Raw genomic sequence first — 9,073 nt, forward strand, 5'->3', positions numbered from 1 at the left:
TTGTGGCGATTTTAATGAGGATCTTCTTTCGAAAGGAAAAAAAAGCATCAAAGACTTATTTCAGTCCAGAGGTTACACTCAATTAATTAAAGAGTCCACCACCGAGAAGAACACACTGATTGACCACATTTATATTTCACATCCTGATAAGTGTCTTCAATCAGGTGTTCTCCAAACGTACTACAGTTACCACAGTCCGGTTTATTGTATTTTGACCGACTAAGCCTCTCTAGCCAACACATGATCCATAGAAAAGTTCGAGTTTCTGTATCCTGTAAGGTGTGTGTGTGTGTGTGTGTGTGTGTAATGCATATGTAGTTTCTAGGCACTCCTTGAGCCTGGTCAAGGAGTAGTTTATCGTCACTGTTATTGTACTCTCTCTGTAAAGTGTTAATTGACCTTAAATTTTTTTTTTGTAAAAAAAAAAAACCCTTCACATTGTTTCATTTTGTCATAACTTGTTTGCGTGGGCGTTTTTCTTAATTGTTTTTCATATACGTGTTTCAGGTCACTCATTCAGTTTGTTCAATGAGTGCTCAGCTTTTCAATTGTGTAGTTTTAAGTTATTGTTAAGACTAATCATTGTAGTGGCATGTGTTGGCTGGAAATGGTTGAGTCTTTTGTAAATGCAGTGTAATTGTATTTATTTATGTAATAAAGGGCTCCGCATTATCTTGTCATTTACTGAGCTGCTGAGAACGGCGGTCAATTTAAAATGTTATGGAATTGGCTTAGCTAATGTAATGTAATGTTATGTAATCTTGTATTGTAATGTTGCTTTATGTAAAATCAAGCTGAATGTCAACAAGGTCCATCACAAGGTAAGTATCTCTCTTCCTTTGAATTATTCACTCGCGTTTGAGTAATGTAACTAAATCCCCCTCCCTTTCTCTTCTTCAGGCTCTCTACTGTCCATGTTCAAAAGCAGGAGTATCTCACAGCAGAGTGAGGAGGAAATGAAGAGGACCACAGCTGATCTCGTGCCAGTGGGGACAGCAACCGATCACAAAAAAGCAAAGAAATATTTCATAACTTTTGAGCAATGTTTTAACACAATGCATTGAAACCTGTAACTTATGTCTTGTTGTTTTTTAATCTGGGAACATATGTAGGATGAAGACCTCCAGAAGACTATAGCAGCTCACTCTCCAGTGAAGACAGCAACCCAGCAGAAGAACGTAAGGGATATTTAGCATTGTATCTTCATTGATTTGTATATCAAACAACACTTTGAAAAGTGCACCTGACTAATGAATACTGTTTTAATGTTACAGGAAGAACAAGACTCAGGAAGAAGACCTCCAGAAGATCCCCCCCCCCCTTTTATCTTTAGTTTCCTGATTGGTTCGGTTGTCTTGTCTGCTTCTTAGATTAGTTCTCATTGTATTTAGTAGGGAGGATACACACCAGGTCCTAGGGCCTGTGATTAGTTGACCGGTAGTACCTAATCTGCTTTTTGTTGCTACAGTAATGCTTTTATGCCTGAGGACTACAGTTGACTTGTTAACTTGAGTGCAGTCCTAAAGTTTCCATCAATGAAACTGTCTTCATGTTAAACTGTTCATGTTGTTGTTGCCCAAATGAGGATGGGTTCCCTTTTGAGTCTGGTTCCTCTCGAGGTTTCTTCCTCATGTTGTTGTCTGAGGGAGTTTTTCCTTGCCACCGTCGCCACAGGCTTGCTCATTGGGGATAGATTAGTGACAAAATTAGCTCATGTTTTAAGTTGTTCAAATTCTGTAAAGCTGCTTTGCGACAATGTTTGTTAAAAGCGTTAGACTTATGTTGATTTTTGCTGACTCATCGGGTGTTTTTCAATGCCTTGGTTGTTTGCTTGTGTTTTATGGAAAAATAAACCAAATATCTGCTGCAAAATGTCTGTTTATGGTTGTTTTATTATTGCTTGCTAGGTATTAGCATGTTAGCTAGCTGTTAGCATCGTAGCCTCATAGTAAGTCACACATTCACACAGTACAGTACTCCTCCTGTGAAAGACAAAAAACCCACATGTATATTTGACCAGACAAATATTCAAATTTTAAATATTAACCAGTTAACTTATTGTTAAAAATAAATAAAAATCTCACCTGCTGCTGCGCCACGCTGGCCTGACCAGGAACCTGCGACTGGGAAAGTTCACATCACATATTTGATAGTCCTGGTAAGCTTTTATATTGGTAAAGTTGTTTATAGGACCATTTCTCAGTGTCTGTTTTTTTAATCAATAGTTTTTCAGTAATAACTTGATGTTTAACATCAATTTTGTAGCCTCATAGCAAGTCACACATTCACAGCTAGCTTGCATGAGTGACCAAATTGCTTCGCGCACTGCATCCTCTCACAATTTCCCCCGGGGAATTGTCCGGTCTAGTTAGGATGCAGTGCTGCAGCACAGCAACCTATGGGCTCCCCTAGGGGAGCCCATAGGTTGCAGTGCAAAGCACTGCAACTATTGTTCTTCTACGTATTTCTTCTTCTTCTTATTATTCCTACGCAAATTTTGATTTCGAATAACTCAATAACCGTACGTCGCACACAGACAAACAATATATCAAAACGTGCGGCTCGATCGGACTCGCTATGCTATTACTTTTCTCTGTAGAATACGATTTTTTCGCGACGTAGTCGCGAAAAAATCGCCCCAAAAAACCCCATTCATTTCTATGGAATTAATTGAAAAAAAAGCACTTTTTCAATGTTTTTCAAACATCCACTGCTCTGGCATGCTTTCACCTAGAGACATGATTCAAACTCTAAAACGTAGGAAAACTTCTCCTCTGTGGATCTGGCATTCAACTTTTCTGCTAGGTTTTACACTTTCGGATCAGGCCCGGTTCAAACGCCATGTGGTTTCTGGGAGAAAATCCGGCTTTTGAATGGGTGTCTATTGCGTTACACACCAGTGAGGGTCGTTAAACTTAGAGTGTAGGCGGCTTCAAAAAAAAGGTCAAACTTTCTCGCTTAAACTCCGTTTTCAGCCACAAATTTCACTCTACAGACATGATTTTCTCAAAAGTAGTAGGAAAACTTGTCCTGATTCACACAATGTGTCTACCTAAACGATAGGATTTACGGTTTTTGAATGACAAGCCTCAAAGTGAGGAGAGCACAGGTGAGCGGCCTCATTGACTCCCAGTATAAACGTTGCTGAAAAGTCACTCGTTTTTAACTCCCTGTAGCGTCCTCATTTTTAACAATACAAACAAAAAAATACATCATTTTATTCAGGAGACCCTTCTAGCGCTCACTGTGAAAGAATTTTGTGAATAGCTGCTTCCGTTGTCGAGTTATTTGTCATTGTTCGAGGCCTGGTCCTTCATAAAAAAACAGTAGAAAACTCCAGCCCTTGTGTGGCAGCCTCACCTTAGCCGCCCACTTTATTAGGAACACTTCTGTTCGTACATACAAACTACAAACACTCTTCTTAGAGTTTAGAGTTTATTTTATTTTTAAAAGGGACAGTGCACAAATTAAACATTATCCTTGTGTTAAGATCAGATGTCTGTCCCAGGTTATAAAAAAAAAAATCGTCACAAAAAAACCCCATTCATTTCTATGGAATTAATTGAAAAAAAGCACTTTTTCAACGTTTTTCAAACGTCTGCTGCTCTGGCATGCTTTCACCTAGAGACGTGATTCAAACTCTAAAACGTAGGAAAACTTCTCCTCTGTGGATCTGTCATTCAACTTTTCTGCTAGGTTCTACACTTACATGCTCAAAATTTCAAACTTAAACTGTTTTCAGCCACAAATTTCACACTACAGACATAATTTTCTCAGAAGTAGTAGTCACACTTGTCCCAAAAAAAACCCATTAATTTCTATGGAATTAATTGGAAAAAAAAGCACTTTTTCAAACATCCGCTGCTCTGAGAAACTGAGAAGAGGGCAGCCGACAGGCCTCACCTTAGCCGCCCACTTTATTAGGAACACTTCTGTTCGTACATACAAACTACAAACACTCTTCTTAGTGTTTAGAGTTTATTTTATTTTTAAAAGGGACAGTGCACAAATTAAACATTATCCTTGTGGTAAGGACAGATGTCTGTCCCAGGTTATAGCAGTACATGCTAATTTCCGCCTGTAGTCACTTTGTTCATGCTCTTGAATAGGTCTCCTTCATGACGGCTGCTGTCTCAAGCACACACACGATCATTGCATTGAAACATCATTGCTGGTCACACATTCACGGCCGGCAAACATGCATGACCGAATTGCTTCGCGCACTGCATCCTCTCACAATTTCCCCCGGGGAATTGTCCGGTCTAGTGTTATATTTGTTACTCTTCCTACGCAAATTTCGATTTCGATTAACTCAATAACCGTACGTTGCACACAGACAAACAATATATCAAAACGTGCGGCTCGATCGGACTCGCTATGCTATTACTTTTCTCTATAGAAAACCCCATTCATTTCTATGGAATTAATTTGAAAAAAAGCACTTTTTCAACGTTTTTCAAACATCCGCTGCTCTGGCATGCTTTCACCTAGAGACGTGATTCAAACTCTAAAACGTAGGAAAACTTCTCCTCTGTGGATCTGGCATTCAACTTTTCTGCTAGGTTCAACACTTTCGGATCAGTCCCGGGTCAAACGCCATGTGGTTTCTGGGAGAAAATCCGGCTTTTGAATGGGTGTCTATTGCGTTACACACCAGTGCGCCTCGTTAACTCAGAGTGTAGGCGGCTTCAAAAAAAAGGTCAAACTTTCTCGCTTAAACTCTGTTTTCAGCCACAAATTTCACTCTACAGACATGATTTTCTCAAAAGTACTAGGAAAACTTGTCCTGATTCACACAATGTGTCTACCTAAACGATAGGATTTACGGTTTTTGAATGACAAGCGTCAAACTGAGGACAGTGCAGCTGACAGGCTTCATTGACAACCATTATAAACGTGATAGAAAAGTCACTCGTTTTTAAATCGCTCTAGTGTCGTTATTTTAAAGAGTACAAACAAAAAAATACATCATTTTATTCAGGAGACCCTTCTAGCGCTCAGTGTGAAAGAATTTTGTGAATAGCTGCTTCCGTTGTCGAGTTATTTGTCATTGTTCGAGGCCTGGTCCTTCATAAAAAAAACAGTAGAAAACTCCAGCCCTTGTGTGTCTTAGCCTCACCTTAGCCGCCCACTTTATTAGGAACACTTCTGTTCGTACATACAAACTTCAAACACTCTTCTTAGAGTTTAGAGTTTATTTTATTTTTAAAAGGGACAGTGCACAAATTAAACATTATCCTTGTGGTAAGGACAGATGTCTGTCCCAGGTTATAGCAGTACATGCTAATTTCCGCCTGTAGTCACTTTGTTCATGCTCTTGAATAGGTCTCCTTCATGACGGCTGCTGTCTCGAGCACACACACAATCATTGCATTGAAACATCATTGCTGGTCACACATTCACGGCCGGCAAACGTGCATGACCGAATTGCTTCGCGCACTGCATCCTCTCACAATTTCCCCCGGGGAATTGTCCGGTCTAGTTTTTATTTTTATTATTCCTACGCAAATTTTGATTTCGAATAACTCAATAACCGTACGTCGCACACAGACAAACCATATATCAAAACGTGCGGCTCGATCGGACTCGCTATGCTATTACTTTTCTCTACAGTTTACGATTTTTTCGCGACGTAGTCGCGAAAAAATCGTCCAAAAAAATCCCATTCATTTCTATGGAATTAATTTGAAAAAAAGCACTTTTTCAACGTTTTTCAAACATCCGCTGCTCTGGCATGCTTTAACCTAGAGACGTGATTCAAACTCTAAAACGTAGGAAAACTTCTCCTCTGTGGATCTGGCATTCAACTTTTCTGCAAGGTTCTACACTTTCGGATCAGGCCCGGCTCAAACACGATGTGAGTTCTGGGAGAAAATCCGGCTTTTGAATGGGTGTCTATTGCGTTACACACCAGTGGACCTCGTTATGCTCAGAGTGGAGAGAGGTTAAAACAAAAGGTCAAACTTTCTCGCTTAAACTCTGTTTTCAGCCACAAATTTCACTCTACAGACATGATTTTCTCAAAAGTAGTAGGAAAACTTGTCCTGATTCACACAATGTGTCTACCTAAACGATAGGATTTACGGTTTTTGAATGACAAGCCTCAAAGTGAGGAGAGTACAGGTGAGCGGCCCCATTGACTCCCATTATAAACGTTGCTGAAAAGTCACTCGTTTTTAACTCCCTGTAGCGTCCTCATTTTTAACAATACAGACAAAAAAATTACATCAGTCTATTCAGGAGACCCTTCTAGCGCTCACTGTGAAAGAATTTTGTGAATAGCTGCTTCCGTTGTCGAGTTATTTGTCATTGTTCGAGGTCTGGTCCGTAGTAAAACACAGCACAATATTCAAGACCTTGTGTGTCTTAGCTCATTGACACACATTATAAACGTGAGTGAAAACTCACTCGTTTTTAAATCGCTCTAGTGTCGTTATTTTAAAGAGTACAAACAAAAAAATACATCATTTTATTCAGGAGACCCTTCTAGCGCTCACTGTGAAAGAATTTTGTGAATAGCTGCTTCCGTTGTCGAGTTATTTGTCATTGTTCGAGGTCTGGTCCGTAGTAAAACACAGCACAATATTCAAGACCTTGTGTGTCTTAGCTCATTGACACACATTATAAACGTGAGTGAAAAGTCAATCGTTTTTAAATCGCTCTAGTGTCGTTATTTTAAAGAGTACAAACAAAAAAATACATCATTTTATTCAGGAGACCCTTCTAGCGCTCAGTGTGAAAGAATTTTGTGAATAGCTGCTTCTGTTGTCGAGTTATTTGTCATTGTTCGAGGCCTGGTCCTTCATAAAAAAAACAGTAGAAAACTCCAGCCCTTGTGTGTCTTAGCCTCACCTTAGCCGCCCACTTTATTAGGAACACTTCTGTTCGTACATACAAACTACAAACACTCTTCTTAGAGTTCTCTCTCTCTCTCTCTCTCTCTCTCTCTCTCAAACAATGCTTAGGTCATGGTATGATGAAATTTTGGCGACGCCAGTCGCCAAAATTTCATAGTCGCCAAAATTTCATCATCCCATCATGCAGATGGATGATACGGTATGTTAAATATTAAGTTATTACTGAAAAACTATTGATTAAAAAAACAAAGACACTGCGAAATGGTCCTATAAACAACTTTACCAATATAAAAGATTACCAGGACTACAAAAATGCAGAAAAATAGGCTTTACTTGTCCAAATGCACCTGTTGGTTCAAAAGTTAAAGTGCAGAGAACCTCACAGCACAACATGAAGTTACCTTAAAATATAATATAAATGTCTCAGCTTTCATGTAAGAAAAAAAAAAACTATTAATACTAGTACTGTTTACAGGCAGTCTCTCCTGAAGACTAAATTAAAAAATAATTATAAACTAATAAAATAAATGGCTCAGGCTTCATAGAAGAAAAAAAAACAATTTGAACAGAACCTCAGTATGATGCTGAAGCTGCCTAAACAATGGAAAATAAAATACCATTTTGGCAAAAATGTTGCCATCCATTAATTTCTTGTATTAAGTAAAAAATAATGTAAAGTGCACACAGTCCACTGTAAACATCACACACTTTCAGTAACAGAATTTAAGCCTACATAAACACTGACTCGCACATGCAGCGTTGCCATTGACATTTTCCAGCCCAAAATATGTTCAAAACCCGCCAAAATGCACTTAAATTCGCCCAAATGGGCAGGATCCCGCTCAATCTGGCAACCCTGCGAACATACTGTGTCTCTTGAACGTCTCCATCATGTAGCCCGCGAATTAATCAGCCATCTGATTTGACAATACACGTTTGAAAACAGATGACGTCTACAGGAGGACTCTGATTGGACAGTTCTGTGCGCGTGTCCGCCCGTCATATAAAAACCCTGAGTTTAAATTTTTTCGCTCCCGTTCTCTCTGAACTCATCACAGGTAGGTGAAAATGTTTAATTTTCATAGTGACTGAGAAAGAATAAGAAAGAGCGCGCAGTGCCTGCGGAGTTTTATCAGTAAGCTTTTTTAATTTTTAAATTTCGTAGCATTATGCTCCATTGCATGCTGAATTGTTACAGCAGCGTATGTACAATATAATGCCATCTTTCACAAAAGTGAGATTATTGAAGATAGATATTGTTCTGTCATTATTCCGGAAATGTATTTAATTATTTATGGGCGTGAGTTTATATAGTGACTGTGCATTTTCTATATGAAAACATTGAGCCAAGCCCAAAGCTAACAGCGCTAATTGTGCTGCTATGAATACATCTTTAACAAAAGTGAGATTATTGAAGGCAGAGATTAATCTCTGGTTATTTTACGGTTGGTTTGTTTCTATCCATGAACGGAGCTAAAACCTAACGGAGCTGAGGCCGAGCGGCTCGAGCCGGCGCCATTTTAAACCGACAAGCAAACAAGCCTCGATCCACATAGAAGACTAGATGCCTCGTCCCCGTTGCCCGTCAACGAAGTCGAACGTCCGCACATGGCGGCCATCTTACCTCAGACAGCTGGCTTACCCATTACATTGTGTTGGTAGCGATATGTACTTTTCAGATGACCGTAACTTCCTCAAATTTCAATCAATATTCAAACGGTTTGGTTTGTTATATATATAAAAAAAACCCCACAAACGGAAGTATGTATTTATGATATTAATGATGAATAATCATTTTATGTTTAAAAAAAAAATACATGCTGAAATTCCTATGCTGTGAGAAGCCTAACACTGCATACTTATGGATAACTGCGGCCTTAGGACAAATAACCATACAATTTATTTCCAATTTTTAGTGAAAATATGTTTACATGTGATAGGGCCGTAGGGGAAGCTAAAGTTAAATAAACAGCTTACTCACTTCTGAAACTTCAGAAATACTTCATCCACCTCAAAAACCTAATGCACTCACATCATAGCATAATAACAAATGTAAACTCACATCATAGCATAATAACAAATGTAAACTCACATCATAGCATAATAACAAATGCACTGCCTGAGTAAGTAATAGTATAAAACAGTGACAGCGACTCACGGTAGTTTGTGACAAAAAAAGCATTTAATTAATCACGTGGTTATACTTCCAAGGATAA

General features: G+C 38.9%; 1 long non-coding RNA gene across 1 annotated transcript; it reads left to right on the forward strand.

The window, feature by feature from the left end:
• Positions 1–730: 730 nt before the first annotated feature.
• Positions 731–1,872, forward strand: LOC132882254 (uncharacterized). The gene is made up of 3 exons (XR_009654147.1): positions 731–986; positions 1,113–1,178; positions 1,275–1,872. It is a non-coding gene; the product is annotated as an uncharacterized LOC132882254 (long non-coding RNA).
• Positions 1,873–9,073: the final 7,201 nt, after the last annotated feature.

This window comes from Neoarius graeffei, chromosome 2 (assembly GCF_027579695.1).
Source record: "Neoarius graeffei isolate fNeoGra1 chromosome 2, fNeoGra1.pri, whole genome shotgun sequence".
Lineage (NCBI taxonomy): Eukaryota > Metazoa > Chordata > Actinopteri > Siluriformes > Ariidae > Neoarius > Neoarius graeffei.